Raw genomic sequence first — 14,890 nt, 5'->3', positions numbered from 1 at the left:
CCCCAGTGTTTCAAGATACAAACATACGCATACGTTTGTTCGCAGAGTGGTGAGAACCAAATAGGCACGTTCAATAAATCCAATGGTAATTTTGTGTCAAAACTCTAAGAAGTTTGAACTTTTCCATGCAAACATTATTAAATGAGGCCCAATGTCCATAAATCAAAGAGGGGAAATGCACAGGTGATGACTTCATGCCTGTTGAGCTCTAATCTGCACATCAACCTGCTCCAGAGCAGATGGAGGAGAAATAAAGAAGAAGAGTTAGATGGAGCTGTGTGTGCAGCAGGGAGACGAGTGCTGTCATAAAGTGTCTGCTTCCTGCCATACCTGCCAAGCTTGTGTGATTTATCTGTGCAGATCTTTAAACTCACACTCTCATGTCTTCTTGTCAAACTAGAAGAAAAATTCTAGTTTTCATCTTGTTATACATTTAGATGTAGAAGATTTTTTTCAATCAATCAATCAAAATTTATTTATATAGCACATTTAAAAACAACAGTTTTGATCAAAGTGCTTCACAAATTAAAAATAAATAAATAAATAAAAAATAAAATAAAATAAAATAAGACAAATACAACGCAAGACGAGACAAACATAGAAACCAACCAAATGATAATCAAACTATCTTACATCAAAGCCAGAGTAAAAAGATGGGTCTTTAAACGAGATTTAAAAGACTGAACAGTTTCAGAAGAGCGAATGGCAATAGGGAGGTTGTTCCACAATCTAGGAGCTGCAATAGCAAAGGCACGGTCGCCTCTGGTTTTCAACCTAGACTTAGGTTGCATTAAGAGCATCTGATTAGAAGATCTTAGTGCTTTTACAGGGTTATACAAATGAAGAAGATCTGTTAAATAGCTAGGGGCAGTGTTATTTAAGATTTTATAAGTGAATAAAAGAATTTTAAAATCAATGCGAAATTTCACAGGGAGCCAGTGTAACTTGGTTAAAACTGGAGTCATATGGTCATGCAATCTGGCACCCGATAAAAGGCATGCAGCAGCGTTCTGTACTAATTGCAACCGGTGAAGAGAGGAGTGGGGGAGGCCTAAATAGAGGGAGTTACAATAGTCCAGTCTAGAGGTAATGAATGCATGAATAAGCTTTTCAAGGTCCTTGGGGGAGAGGAAAGGCTTAACTTTAGAAATTTGACGTAGCTGATAGAAACCGGATTTAACCACAGTAGATACTTGTTTCTCTAACTTGAAAGAGCTATCCAGGAGTACCCCAAGGTCTCTTACAACGTTGAAGAGGTAGCTAGCAAGTGGGCCAAGGGTAACAGTTAGTCGGTTCAATGGAATATGGCTGTCAAAGACAATAACCTCAGTTTTACTGTCATTCAATATTAGAGAGTTTTGAGATAGCCAGGTTCTCACATCATGAAGACAATTAAACAATGTATGCAATGGATCTGTGACATTCAAACTCAAAGGGAAATAAATTTGAATGTCATCGGCATAACAATGGAAAGAAATATTATATCTTTGGAAAATAGATCCCAAGGGCAACATGTACAGAGAGAATAGCATAGGGCCCAAAACAGACCTTGTATAACCTTTGCGTGCTTAGATGAAGTATGTGTATGTGTCAGCATGACCTTGTGAACAATGTTTAGCTTTGCTTGACGATGTTTCACTATGTTATCTGCTAGTTTTGTAGAAGTACAAAACTCCCAAGATGACTAGTGCCAGGAGCTTCCTGGGAAAAGATAGTGGGAAATGCTCTCTCCTCAGCCACAGCCCGTGGGACAGAGACCTGTTGTAACTAAAAAATACAGAGAGTTGTGTTGGGGTATAAAAGAGGAGCTGAGACATCACAAGGGCAGAGCTGGCATGACTGTGAACTGTGATGTTTGATGTGTGTGTTTTCATGCGCAGTAATAAATAGTTTGACCAAAGGTCACGTGAATGAAGAAATGCTGTTCACACTTTTGTTATTTTTCACTGTCTGAACTGGCAGGAAGTCCTTTGTGAGGAGCAGGAAGTTCCACTTTTGTTGTTTTTGGTGACTTTCAGAAATCTTCCAGCCACTATAAAATAAATACATTGCTATGGCAGAGGAAGGGTTCAGAATAACATGACATCAAATATGAAAAAAAGGATGTAAAACATGAATAAAGATCTGCAGGGACCTACTGTTATGTGAATATGTCCAGTTAAGAGGAGCTAATATGGGATAAATGTCCTCTTTCTTTATAGTCCTTGTGATATATATTAGTAATTCTTTTTAAATGATTGAATATTTTAAATAAAGGTACAGTTATGAATCAGTTAAACAGCTAAGAGAGCTGGGTGAAATAAGTCTTAGGCACCATGAAAGCGAGTTAATAGAGAAAGTTTAAACTCATGATTAAAGCTGGAGGACTGATGGATGGGGAGCTGTGTGTGAGCACACCTGCAGGGATGGGGCTGCTGGCTGGAAGTTATTACTGAGGTTGGGTCAAGGAGATCAATCAGAGACAGTCTGAATAAACACCAGCACTTATTCGTTCAGTTTTATTCACATAGCATCGAATCAAATCAACAGTTCATGCACTTTATATTGTAAAGACCCTACAATTACATTCTTACAGTTAAAACTGCTGTACCTAATGATCTACATGGAAACACATCTATGGAGAGGAAATCCAGCTGCTGAGGGTCACATCTGCATCATCGTAGCTACAGTGGATGTTTCAGTGTCAGGACTGAAGGTGGAGCTTTGTGTGTGTCAGGGTGAGCCCGCAGCAGCTGCCTCCAACCGAGGACATGCCTCCATCACTCTGAGCACTGGAGCCCCCCAGGGGTGTGTTCTGAGCCTGCTGTACTCGTTGTACACATATGACTGTGTGGCCACTACCAGCTCCACCATCATCATCAAGTTTGCTGACGACACCGTCGTGGTGGGCCTGATCTCTGACAACAACGAGACGGCCTACCTGAAGGAGATTAGGAAATATATATTTATATATTTTTCTTATATATTTGTATATTGTGTATTTTGTTGTACAGTTATTTTATTTTTAACTTTAATATATTTTATTTTATTCCTTCCTAGCTAAATTTACCCTTCATTTTAATTTTCATATTTATTTCCTATCCTATTCATAGTCTTTTTTTTTCTTTAGGTCACGAGCAGTTGTGTAAGCATTTCACTGCATATCGTACTGTGTATGACTGTGTAAGTGACAAATAAAATTTGAATTTGAATTTGAATACTTTACCATTTTAAATCTAACAAATTCCTTCATGAATTACATTTAGTCAAAGGTCAAAGGTCAAATGCTTCTTTGTCTTTCTCCACAGAACCATTTCCATCCTGGACCACAGCTCTCCTGGCTTTTCTTGTTGTTTCTGGAGGTCTGTTATTCTATTTCTGGCAGTATTTCATGTCAGGTGAGTGTCTCCTACTACAGACAGCTGTCTGAAACATGCTAACACTGAACCCTCACACAGAAAGTTTATGGCCTTTTTATCTAATCATGACAAAACAACGTCTGAGCCATGATCCTCATGTTGCTTTTAGAGAAAGTCATTGATACTTTTTATCAAGAGTAGGGATGGGTATTGATAAGATTTTCACGATTCCGATTCCATTTTCGATTCTGTTTAACGATTCGATTCTTTATCGATTCTCTTATCGATTATTTTTTTTAAAAAAAAGGAGAACATTAAGGTCAATTAGCTTAGAACTTTGTTTTATATCTTCTCTTTGAACAACAGTAACATGGCCTTACAAACCCAACAGTGAGATCTTAAGAGATCCAACCTACTGCTCTTCAATGGGGTGTCACAGGATCCCAGGAAAAAAAATTGTAAATGTAAAATAATAAAATAAATATTCTTCTGTTGCAATAACAAAGTATAACATCAATTATTCTGTAGCAATTACACAAGAATATCCAGTAATGTCCCTGCCTACAATTAAACACATTCACTTACTGAAAATCGGGGCATCTGCTGTGGCAAATGGGTGCAAGCCTTTTACCACAAACTTAGTCACTGCTCGGTGACATTCGTCTATCCTGGCCTGAAAGGAGACGCTACCGGTAGACTGCAGCGAGAACTGCCAGCATCTGAGCCAGACTCTGTCTGTCTCTCTCATCATGGTCACCTAAATGCACAGTAATGGCAGGTTTTGTAATAAGGCAGATCGCGCTAACATAATATGCACTGTTGGTTGATTATTTACCTGCTGCATTAACGGGAGAGGACGTGCAAACGTTACCGCTGCTGCTGGGTTGAGATTCACGAGTCCGGAGCGGAATTAAAAACACGACATTCATTTAAGGTCATCGCGTGTTTTGTGAGCAAATGCTTTTGCATGTTCGTAGTGTTTCCTCCCTTAAATGAAATATCTACTTTGCAAGTATTGCAAGTTGCCCTGTTGTCATCCGTTCTCGTAAAGTATAATCAAACTTTTGAGCGTTTGAGCCGCCGTGTTTCCTGCCAGGTAAATGACGCTCCGCAACGTGGTGACGTCATTCGGGGCGACTGGAATCGATAAGGGAATCGTTTGCAAAAATGGCAAACAATTCCAAGGAATTGAAACAGTGGGAACTGGTTCTCAACAAGAACCGGTTTTCGATACCCATCCCTAATCAAGAGTAATATTACTATTATAATGATACTTCCCAGGTAGATATTCAAGAATTCAATGTGTTTATTGTCATGTGTTTTACAAGAGAAAAGGCATTTCTCTGAGCAATTAAATTCTTTCTTTGCTGTCCACCCACAGATGCCGATTAACATATAATACAAATAGTACAAATAAATAAATGAAGACAGAAAACAGACAAAATATGGAGAATTGAAACATATGTGTGAAAAACAGCTATAGCTTAATATGCAGGATGACCTAATGTGCAAAAAATCATTATTACTATTCAAAGTGGGTCGGCTGTTTAAGAGTGATGGCAGTGGGGAAGAAGGAGTTGTTGAGTCTGGATTTCAATTCAATTCAATTCAATTCAATTTTATTTATATAGCGCCAAATCACAACAAAAGTCGCCTCAAGGCGCTTCATAGATACAGAGAAAAACCCAACAATCATACGACCCCCTATGAGCAGCACTTTGGCGACAGTGGGAAGGAAAAACTCCCTCTTAACAGGAAGAAACCTCCGGCAGAACCAGGCTCAGGGAGGGGCGGGGCCATCTGCTGCGACCGGTTGGGGTGAGAGAAGGAAGACAGGATAAAAGACATGCTGTGGAAGAGAGACAGAGGTTAATAACAGATATGATTCAATGCAGAGAGGTCTGTTAATACATAGTGAGTGAGAAAGGTGACTGGAAAGGAAAAACTCAATGCATCATGGGAATCCCCGGCAGCCTACGTCTATTGCAGCATAACTAAGGGAGGATTCAGGGTCACCTGGTCCAGCCCTAACTATATGCTTTAGCAAAAAGGAAAGTTTGAAGCCTAATCTTAAAAGCAGAGATAGTGTCTGTCTCCCGAATCCAAACTCCAAATTTCACACTTCTAAACGTTCATCTTGAGGGCAGAAGTGTGAACAGTCCGTGTTGGGGGTGTGTGGGGTCATTGAGGATGGAGGCAGCTCTCCTCTGGACTCTGCGATGGTAGATGCTCTGCAGAGAGGGCAGCAGAGTCTCTGCAGGCATTTGCGGTCCATAGCAGTAGTGCTGCCGTACCATGCAGCTGGTCAGTGTTCTCTCTACAATGCAGCTGTAGAACCTGCTGTAGTCCTTGTGGGTGTTTTTGACCAGTCAAATCTTTGTATTTCACTCTCTTCTCATTGTGTTTGCTGTTCTCTCAGAGTGTCGGGTGGAGGTGGAGGAGTCTGTCTGGCTGCCCTTTAAAACCACAGCTCAGCTGCCTGAAGACACTCTGGTAGAGTGGTGGCACCGTCCTGAGAAGCCTGACAAACAGGAGCGGGATTATAGAGACCGAGTGAAGATGAAAAGCAGACAGTTCAGCCTGACCTTTAATCGCCCCACAGAGAGAGACAGTGGCAGATACAGCTGTGTGGCCTGGAGCCACGGACACGTAATCGGATGAAGAATCGTGCTGCTCACAATTACAGGTGTTTGTTCATTTTCATTTGGTTCTTTCACTCATTATTTTATTGTATTTGTGTGTGAAGGTGTCGTCTCTGCAGGGAGAGATCAGCACATCAGGAACAGAAGCAGCTCCACTGATCCGACTCCTCTGATGGCTGATCAATCAGTTCGATCTGTGTGTTCTTTGATTATTGATCAGTGATGTCAGAGTGGAATCAGTGTGATGATGTGAATTCTACTGTAAACACTTTTTCCTTCATTTTCTCCTACTGATCATCAGAGATGGGCAGTAACGCGTTACAAGTAATGCATTACTGTAATCTGATTACTTTTTTCAAGTAACGAGTAAAGTAAGGAATTACTATTGCAAAAACGGCAATTAGATTACCGTTACTTTCCCGTAGGAACGCTGCGTTACTGCGTTACTAAAACCGTGATTTTTTTGCGAGAATGTCTCATGACAGTGACGTAAGCGAGTGCGACGTTGGTGACAACAGCTTTTTTTTTTTTTTTTTTTTTTAAACTTTATTTAACAAACAATGAGTATACAACATACGAACAGATGAAGTATACAAAACAACAGAACATGAACACAAAAAGCCAGGGGTAAAAGAAAAAGGTAACAATTATAAGAATACACGCAAAGTTAGTGGCAACAGCTGTGTGCAGATCAACAATGGATAACATATCGAGTGCGGGAGAGAGTATGAGCGTGCAGCGTTTAAAGCGTGGAAGTACTGACCTTATTTTGAGTTTGATTCCATAAAAAGTGACAAAAACATTAGTGTCCGCTGTGCGTGGGAAGAAAACTTCTTTTTACAGCGAAAAAAACCCCTAAACTTCCAAGCAAGCACTGAGTAGCTACGACGTAATGGGAAACTCACAGAGAAACTCGCGGATTCTTCCACTGACCGCGGCACACCTGCACCAGAATAAACCTCCGCCTACCCCACTCCTGCTTTACAGGTGAAAATAGAGCAACAGGACCGCTAGTCTTTGACTTTATTTATTTTCTGCTGTGTTTTACTTGCATCTATTTGAAAGACTGAGTGTAAACACACACAAAAAATATTTTATTTTATGTGCTGGAATGTGCAGAAAATAGGCTTGAATGTTAAACTAATTTCTTCAAGTCAGAGAATGGTGCATATAATTTAATTTTTGCTTGATGCATAAAGTTAAAAGATTAAAACTAATAAAACAAGTTTTAAAAAGAGACTTTTCCATTTGATTACATTTTGTATGATGGATTATGTAGAAAAGAATTGAGCTGAAAGATCTATCGCTTTATCACCTATTCAGGGTGTAAATCGTGTTTTTAAAAAGTAACTAAGTAACTAAGTAATTAATTACCTTTGAAAATAAGTAATCAGTATTGTAACAGGATTACTTTTTTGGTGAAGTAATCAGTAATTAGTTACTGATTACTTTTTTTAAGTAACTTGACCAACACTGCTGATCACTTTATGTCTTTACTCTGTAGTCATGTCCTGTTTAAAGCTTTGTGAGTGTCGGGTAAGCAGTGAGCAATCTGCATGAGTGGGAGACGTGGACGCTGTCGCAGGAAGGCCATATTTTATTTATTCATGTGAGTTTAATCCATTAAATTAATAAAGAGCCACTCTGATGTTCTTTGTGAGTCTTTCAGGTGATTCTGTTTTCACATGCAGCTCAGCTGTTACTATGACTAGAGCATGAAGAAGATAAAAGGAGGATCCCTGTGCCTTCAGGGAGAAACGGAGGACTCCCCTCAGTTATTACATTCATTCATTATTACGTTCTTAGCTGATCCTACATTACAAAATGATTTTAACAATGAATGCAGTGGTGAATATGCGTTTAACCTTCCTGTCATGTTCGGTTTACATGTTTCGATTTACAACTTAAAACACTCATAAATATTGTGTTTTGCATCCGATTGCCTCAAGGCCTTATGACATCCTCCATACTATGCACTTGAACATATAACAGTGAGTATCGCCTCTTTAATTGAAAGCTTGTAGACAAACAGCTTTCTACAGCTACAGTGTAATTACCTGTTTTGGTTCGGTAAGGGTTAATGACAGGATATCCTCAACTGCTGGTGAGCGGGAGAAACCACAGCAGAGACCTCTGTGTTTAAGAAGTGGACGGTTGTGGTCGCTGATGCTCTCAGCTGGCTCAGTTTCACACACAGGTACAAGAGCACAAGCCTCCACTGTGGAGTAGATACTGCAGGGACTACATCTGAATGCCTGTAGAGCAGTGTGTAGTCACAGGAACCTGCCAGAAGGTAGCAGCACATCACCCCAGCGTCACCCTCCAACTAAAACCTCTGCAGAGACTCTGGTTCAAACCTGCAAGTTTCACATAAAAGCTGATTTGTCATCTGATTCAGGAGCAAACTCATCAGGATGCGATAGGATAATAAGATTATTCCTTTATGACATCATAATTAAATAAGAAATGGTTTATTTATCTCACAAGTTTGAAAATTAGGCAAAATAATATGAAAAACATCTCAGTATAAAAAATAAAATGTCAGAGGAAATGGCTTGGATAATTAAAAATAATTAAAATACTAACAACAAAATCCCTTCATCTGTGCATGTGTGTATATCTGCTGATTCATGTGTAGGTCTGGGTATATGTAGATGACAGTGAGTGAGAGATGATGATTCCAGTGTCACTAGATTTCAGCACCAGACCGTGCTTTAAGCTGTGGTTAGTGCTTTTTACTGTCTGTGGATGCTGCTGCAAGACAACTACTTATAGTTAGCTGTGAACTGACCAATTATGCTTTTGATTAAAGTGGCTAAAAGACTAGATCCATGGTGTGAACTGCAACTGTGAGAAGCCTTTTTTTCCTCCCACTGTGAAAGTCAAAGTAAGGTCAGTACTTCCACGCTTTAAACGCTGCACGCTCATACTCTCTCCCGCACTCGATATATGATCCATTGTTGATCTGCACACAGCTGTTGTCACGAACGTCGCACTCGCTTACGTCATTGTCATGAGACACTCTCGCAAAAAAAGTCACGGTTTTAGTAACGCAGTAACGCAGCGTGCTTACGGAAAAGTAACAGTAATCAAATTACCTTTTTTGCAATAGTAATCCCTTACTTTACTCGTTACTTGAAAAAAGTAATCGGATAACGCGTTACTGCCCATCTCTGGTTACAACTCACATGGTCTGAGGATGGATGGCACAGATGTCCTCACTATGTGACCACAGATATCAACAACACAGTAACTAAGAAGCACATGCACAAACTCTTATCTACTGATGGAGACGTCTTTAGTTTAAACAGCATCTAAAGTTTCATATATTTCATTTCCTTAAATCAAAACTCATTAAACACACAGCTTTTTTCTTTTTTACCAAAAAAACATCCTTAATCTTTGAGTTTTTAGTCGCTCAGCGGGTGTGTAATTGCATTTAATGACAAGATTAAAGACAATATATACAGATCAGATTCATGATGAATATGCTCAGGTCAGAAGGAACAGCAGCTGGATTCCAGCTGTTGGACTGGTAGATCCCTTCGGTGAGGAGTAGGCGACGAACTCTAAAAAGTTCAAACAGCATGGGACTAGTCACAGTTAAAATAATGCACCACTTCACTACAACTAAATCTATATCATCTGCGTCACAACACTTAAACTTCCTCCATTTGTTTCACATTAAAAGTCTTGAAACCAAACTGTCACAAATAAGCTTTTAATGTGAAGGAGACAGACCAGGAAGTGTTCAGTTTGAAAGTTTTAGCAGAAAAGTCTCATGTGTGCTGGGTCTGTGGTCAATTTAAGGATTCAAAAGGGAACATATTAACATTTCTGGGTAATTTATTCACTGGCTGTTCAAAGCAAACTCCAAGAAATTAAATAGAAAAAAAAAGTGAAAACTGGGCAGCTCAAAAATCTTGAATTGTTACATCAATAATAGCAAAAAAAGGCTCAGACAGACCAAAGAGTGAAAAACAAGGAGGTAAGTGAACTCTGGTCTCCTTCCTGTGCTTTTAGAGTTTCACACCACTTCCTGTGCTCACACTGTTAACGTTGGCCTAAGATCCAGCTCAGCTTCATTGTGTAACTCAAATGGTATTTACTAGCATCCTTTATTTTTGTGAAGACCTTTATCATTATCCTTCAGCAAAGTGAATTACCCATTAACCACAGCAAAAAAGCTCTGTTACTTTTAACGCCGTTATTCCCATCACTGGTTTTAACTCCCCTAAAATTAGCACAAAAAACATTTTTTTCACCAACAAATTTTTTATTCAACATTCTTCAGCTGTGAACAATGTCTCAAAGTAGTGTTTAACATGAATTAACAGAATTGGACATAAAATAACTGCAGTGAAAACACAAATAAGCACTAAAAACTGTATTACAAAAAGGACATGCAATGTAAAAAATACATGGAAAACCAAAGAGCAAACTCAACATGAAGCCGTGTGTGTGTGTGTGTGTGTGTGTGTGTGTGTGTGTGTGTGTGTGTGTGTATCATGCACATGTGTGGCATGTGACAGTCAAGTGAGAGTGGTTCTTGCAAACATAGGCATCACATTTGCAGCATCTCAGGCTTGTTTTGTTGTCTCTCGGGGCACAGAGCTCACAGCGCTTCCTTTTCTGCCCGTGTCTTTGTTGGGGGAGAGCAGCCAGGCCAGTGGCTGGGGCTTGCACACACTTAACCAGACTAGCAGAGGCTGGTGTGCGGGGAATGTGCTGGCGCCGTTGAATAAGAGTCACCACCAAAGCTTTCCCCAGCTCTGCTAGGAAAAGTCTCTTCCTGAAACTCTTCCCCTGATTCCAGGTTGGGTCGATGGCTGTCCACACCACATATGCGTTGAAAGCAGACACATCGAGGATCTTGTGGAACAGCGCCACAGGCCAACGAGCTGTCATTAGCTTGCAGGTGTATGTGCCAGTAAGCTGCAATAAAAGGAAGAATAAATAAGAGATTGGGAACATATTGAATCTGTCGTACACAAAATGCTATGATTCACATCGATGAAACTTTACCTTATCAAGGCAGTCAACAGCTCCTTTGTTCTTCTTGTAGTCCTGGATTATAAGGGGCTTCCTGTCCTCTGTGGTGCTGACCGCGGCGTCTTTGTGTAGCGTGCTCATCGGGATGACATTTCTATTCTCCGTGGGAACATTCGTCACAGCCTCTCTTCCTCTGGTGGATACTTGTGCGGGGGAAAGTTCAGGCTTGTTGTCACATGTGGTATTATGCCCTTGGAGACTGGTTGTTTTGTCCAGCACAACACGCACGCCCTGGTTTTCGTCGGCCCCTCCACTACTGGGTCTCCCCGTGTATACCTGCATATTCCAGGCATAGCTGCTCCTGGCGTCACATGCTACCCAGACCTTTATTCCACATTTCCCTGGATTGCTTGAAAGGTACACCTTGAAGGGACAGCGACCTCTGAAAGGAACCAGGCACTCGTCAACCGTCACCTCAGGGCCTGGATTGTACATAAGTGGTAGGTGCTCCACCCACCTGTCCCAAATGTTCCTGATGGCAGCCGGCTTGTCATTTTGTCGTGTATCTCTGTTATCAAATTGAATAATTCTTGAAAGGACACGAAATTGTTCTACGGACATGGTTGCTCGGAATATAGGTCTGCCCGACTCTGCATCCCACAGACTTTTTGTAGCCTCATTGTTTGAGCGATATACTCCGGCTAAAATCAACAGACCTATGTAGGCTTGGAGGTCTACCAGGTCGATTTCTCTCCAGGTGTCTCCAAACACACACTTCCCCTCCAGGTTTGTCATCTCCAGTATGATTCCCTCAATGGACTCTGGTAAAAAGAGTTGGAAGCTGGATTTGAGGTCATCCACACGAGATATGGCATACTGTGTTGGCCCTGGCCTACTTCCTCTGTCCTGGAGGGATGAAGACCAGAGCAAGTATCCACTCTTGGGCTGGAGTGTCTCCTCAGGTGCCTGTTCTTCGGGCGCCTCTCCCTCTCCATCTGTTGACTGGTCAGTCTCCTCAAAGTCTGGATCAAAATCTGTGTTGTCTTCCACTTCTGAGACATCTTCGTCTATCTCCTGTTTATTTTCAGTGTCCTCTTTATATCCAGAAACCTGGACCAGAACGTCTTCGACAGAGAACTGCTTGGTCAGTCGCCTACTCATTGTGCTCGGAGTAAAATGAGTGCAAGGCAAACAACGGGCTACATATATATGGGGTCTGTGAGAAGATGATACACTGATTAGTCTGGAAGGTGTGGCTCACGTGGAGGACGGGCACATAAAGAGATTTTTACCCGTGTTTGTTCATTCAGTGGGTGTTGTTCAGTGGATAATTCACTGGGTGTCATTCAATGGGTCGGTCAATGGGTCGTTCAGTGGATCGTTCAGTGGGAGTTTGTGGGAATTCATTTCCTATAGTGGTCACTTTGATCGGGAACACCACAGATGTAACAAGGTTGATTAAAACACTCAAAATTCAATGAAAGAGGTGATCATCACTTTCATATGTTTAAGTTCATGGTGTAGAGGATATCATTAGGCCTTGAGGCAATCAGATGTAAAACACAATCAGATGTAAAACACAATATTTATGAATTTTTAAAGTTGTAAATCGGTCGGATTTGACCAGAACACAACATAATATAGTTCCACATTTATAATCAACAGTGATGTGAAACAACTACAACTCTGAATCTGATTCAGTTTGTAGTTTGCAAGCTTGAAATCATATCGCTGCTAACACTGTACTCTCATCTCCTCTCAGGGAAAAGGCCTGAACGGAAATGAATGGGAATCCACAGCCCCCTCCCCATTGACTGAACGACCCACTGAATGGCCCACTCAAAGAACAATGAACGACCCAATTGAACAACCCACTGAACTGACTCTGGCTGTGAGAATTGTTTGTTATGCTAATTTAAGGGCTGTTAAACAGACCGGTCAACTTTGACTGTGAACACAACTGGAGGGCTAAGAAAGTGCACATACCCACACAGACGCCTCCATCTTTTCCTCAACTCAGAGTTCGTCTATTAAAGCTTAGCTCATCCATCCCTTATTTTTCTGCTCGGCCCAGCAGGACAAGCTGATGACACAAGACACAAAACGCATTAAGATGAGGTTTATGATTCAATGTGATATATAGCCCCAAATCACAACAAAACCAATAGTCACCTTAAGGTACTTTACATCATAAGGTAAAGACTGTACGACAATACAGCAAGTACCTGGGGTTGTTAGGAAAACTCCCTTTTAACAGAAAGAAACAGACTCAGGGAGGGGCGGCCATCTGCCGTAAACAATTGTAGGTGAGGAGGAGGATAACAGGATAAGAATTGCGTGTATAAAGCCCCTTTTCTATCAGTCAGTGTCTACTCAGATCGAATGGTTTACATTACAATCCAATACTAGCTATCGACATAATATGTGACACAAATGCTACAACAAAGGTGGACCAGTATAATTGCCTTATGCTGCTGCTCGGTCTGTGGCTTGTCGTCAGACTCTGGGACCATGGTGTTGTTTTTTGCACAACACCATGAGACCAATTAACTGGACAAATAAAGGATACGTCACTTTGCCGAAAGCTGATTGCAGCATCTACCTTTTGACAGGTTGTTTGTGGCTCAAGATGACTTGATATCATTCATGAGGGATACATTTATATCCCTCTGTAATATGTTTCATATATTATACGTCATTTACATTAGTTTAAATATGGACAATCACTTTTTGGCACATACTGAAAATCTGTTTTTGGCAGATGATCACTTTTTGGCAGAGCACCGGATTTCAAAAATAGCGGTTTGGATTTTCGCTCTCATGACTCATCGATTGATGCTACTGACCAGCCAATCGGTGGCATGCGGTCTGACTATGTCACATTTTAGTACCTGCTGATGTTTTCCTTCAAAGACAAGGAAACATGATGAGCCAAAGACAGAGTTTTAAACTATTTGTTTCTGTCATTCAGCAGAACAGGGAAGTAACAGACCCAGAAAATCAATGATGGGGAAGTCTGCTGTTGCTCTCAAAGGAAGTCATTTAAATGTTTCGACTACTCCGAGACTTGACAAGAGAGAGAGACCAACAGCAGTTTGTTTATCAGTGGAAAGTTTCCAACATTTATTCTGTGATTTTACCATTTTCAGACATTTTAATGACATAAAGATCACTGTGCATGACTCAGATAGATTTAAAGAAGCTTCGCTGCAGGTTTTTCTCTCTAATATGCAACAACAACAGCAAACTTTATTTATATAGCACATTTAGTAACCAATGGTATACCAAAGTGCTTAACATACGAGACGGTCAAACGTAAGTGGTAGAGAAAGATGAAGGACACGGCAAAGTACCAAACATGCTAGCAGGTTGATGGCACTAAAAACACAGAGACAAAAGAAATACATATAAAAACATAATAGAACAATATGTGTAATAGATCAGAGAGTCAAGAAATGTATATATGTAAAAATAATTAAACACAGTTAAAAACAGAACAAAAGTAGCAACAAGCATTAAACTAATAACAAACAAGCATTAACTGGTAGAAAAGGCGAGGTTAAAAAAATAGGTTTTTAACAGAGATTTGAAGGATTGAATAGAGTCAGACTCATAGCAATAGCAATGGGGACGTTATTCCACAGATCAGGTGCAGCCAAGGCAAACACGCGCTCGCCTGTAGTCTGCAGCCGGAATCTCAGCTGTACCAAAAGTAACTGGGAAGATGATCTTAGTACTCTAGCAGGGGTGTATAATCTAAGTAGTTCAGTGAAGTAACTTGGCGCTATGTTTTTAATAATTCTTAAGGCGAGCAGCAGGATTTTGAATTGAATACGTTACTTAACGGGGAGCCCATGCAGGTCAACAAGAATGGGGGTAATAGAAAAACGCCACCCAGTACCAGTATGAAGACGAGCT

The 14,890-nt window shown here is 40.6% G+C and overlaps 1 long non-coding RNA gene across 1 annotated transcript in view; it reads left to right on the top strand.

Moving 5' to 3' along the window:
- LOC148103566 (uncharacterized) overlaps positions 1–6,351 on the top strand; it is a 51,052-nt gene extending 44,701 nt beyond the window's left edge. The window contains exons 3-5 of the long non-coding RNA XR_015718601.1: positions 3,288–3,377; positions 5,758–6,024; positions 6,100–6,351. This is a non-coding gene — a long non-coding RNA (uncharacterized LOC148103566). The remainder of the gene's footprint in view (positions 1–3,287; positions 3,378–5,757; positions 6,025–6,099) is intronic.
- The last annotated feature ends 8,539 nt before the right edge of the window (positions 6,352–14,890 follow it).

Source organism: Neolamprologus brichardi, chromosome 3, assembly GCF_056152115.1.
Source record: "Neolamprologus brichardi isolate AB-2024 chromosome 3, ASM5615211v1, whole genome shotgun sequence".
NCBI lineage: Eukaryota > Metazoa > Chordata > Actinopteri > Cichliformes > Cichlidae > Neolamprologus > Neolamprologus brichardi.
This window is presented reverse-complemented; position numbering and strand designations above follow the sequence as displayed.